Below are 2,084 nucleotides of genomic sequence, written 5' to 3' on the forward strand. Positions count from 1 at the left end.
AGCACCTTAATTGCTGTATCGGCTATGACAGCCTTTTTCTTTCATCACTAACACTCTCCATCAGCCTTTTCTCCGTCCTCCCACTGCTCGCTCATCCCTGCTCTCCACTGACAATAGCAAAAAAAAAAAAAAAAAAAATGGCCAACCTTACCTGGATTTTTCCCCATTATTTCTTTCTTTTGTCCATCACAAACTCACACACCTACACACTTACATTCAGTAGTTGTACAATGTCCCCAGTTTTCAAGCATCTTCCAATCGACCCACTCTGAAAGCTGGAGGTCACATATTTATTTTAGTTTCTCTCGCAGTACAAAAGATGGCACAAAAGAAATCCAATCTGAGTAATTTATCATGATACAAAACATGTGGTTTCAGGGAAATTAAACCTTGGAATATGAGCCGTTATAAATCAGGCTCAATTCCACCCTCCTCAGGGATCCTGAATGTTACATGTTGCTTTAAAGCACACAGGTCAATAAAGGTAATTGATAAGCTTTCATATAGATATATAGTGATGAATGGAGGACGTTTATGTTGAAATGAATCAAACTACCTCTGGAACCATAAATGGACAACCGCATGCCCCACTGTAATGGAAATAAGCATAAACTCATCTGCTGCAGTCAATGGGATAGCAAAGACAGGGCACATATAGGGGGTTGTGTTATTGGTCCATCACTTACACTTTATGAGCAGCTTGGAGCTGAGGCGGGAATAGTGTTGAATTGGGTGGCCAAGTCATAGATTATTGGCAAATCCATTGATCTGTCAGAGATGGTGTTTGAAACATGGCATCAATCTTCAGTTATATCTTTTATGGGGCCAACAAAACATGTAGTTTTACCAGAAAACAGGCAAAAAAATAAAACCTTGCTGTAAAATAGGAATTAGTCACATCTCTTTATTACAGTGCCGTGCAAAAGGCACCTTATGGCGATTTGTCATGTAGCAAACAAGTGAAGTGGAAGGGAAATAATATTTGGTATTCATAATGTTTTACACTGTTCACTGCAGCAACAGTTAAAATGATCTGAACCTAAAAGGTACTTCTAACACATGAATATAGTTTGAAGTAAAGTAGGGCAGCACAATAGCAGGAAAATCTGTAATGAGAATGAATAACCCACCTTTTGTGACTCTCTTGTCTTTCTTCATCATAACAGTGTCCCCACCACTCCCTGTGAGCTTTATTACCTCAGCCACATAAAATATACATCAAGTGTGGGCATTGAGAGTAGTTTCATTTAATCCAAATTGCTTAGTATATTATCAATAAGCAGAGCATCAATGTGACACTTGAAATAAATTGCTCTACCAAATATTGCGGCCCAGACGTTTCTTTGGGATTGCAAAACGGTACTCACTGATACAGCTATTCTACATATTTGGCATCTCTTAACCTAAACCATTTAATTGCGGCTCTGTCTGTATGTTTAGGATCACTGCATTGCTGGAAGGTCAACCTTTGCACCGATCACAGATTTATAGCAGCCTCTCACAGGTTTTCTTCCAGTATTAGCCTATATTTACCTCAAACCATCATCCCATCAACTCTGACCAGTGTCCCAGTCTCTATTAAAAAAAAAAAAAAAAACATCCCTACTACATGATGCTGCCACCTCCATTTTTGACTGTGGTGTGTTCAAATCGGTGGTATTCAGCCACACATAGTTTTCATGTAGGCCAAAAGATGTCCTGTCATTAAATTCTCCCACCTGAGCTGTGGATCTCTGCAGCTTCTCCAGAGTTACCACAGGCTTTGTGCTTTTCTGATTACCTATTTGCAAAACATTTAAAAAACCATGCATTTTTTCCTTTCACTTAACAATTTTGCACAACTTTATGTCCATCATATAAAATCTGAATCAGTACATTGAAGTGTGAGTTTTTCTACAAAATGTGAAACAACAAAAGTTTAAGAGGTATGAATATTTTTGCAATATTGTTCACTATTATTAATAATGTTAATTTAACTTTATGTAAAATACCTTCCATTTTCTATTGCACAGGTAATGAGCACCAATAAACGCTTGAAAGATGCTGCCCCCTGGTGTCTAAACAACTTTCTGTAGCAAAATATA

Source organism: Girardinichthys multiradiatus, chromosome 17, assembly GCF_021462225.1.
Source record: "Girardinichthys multiradiatus isolate DD_20200921_A chromosome 17, DD_fGirMul_XY1, whole genome shotgun sequence".
NCBI lineage: Eukaryota > Metazoa > Chordata > Actinopteri > Cyprinodontiformes > Goodeidae > Girardinichthys > Girardinichthys multiradiatus.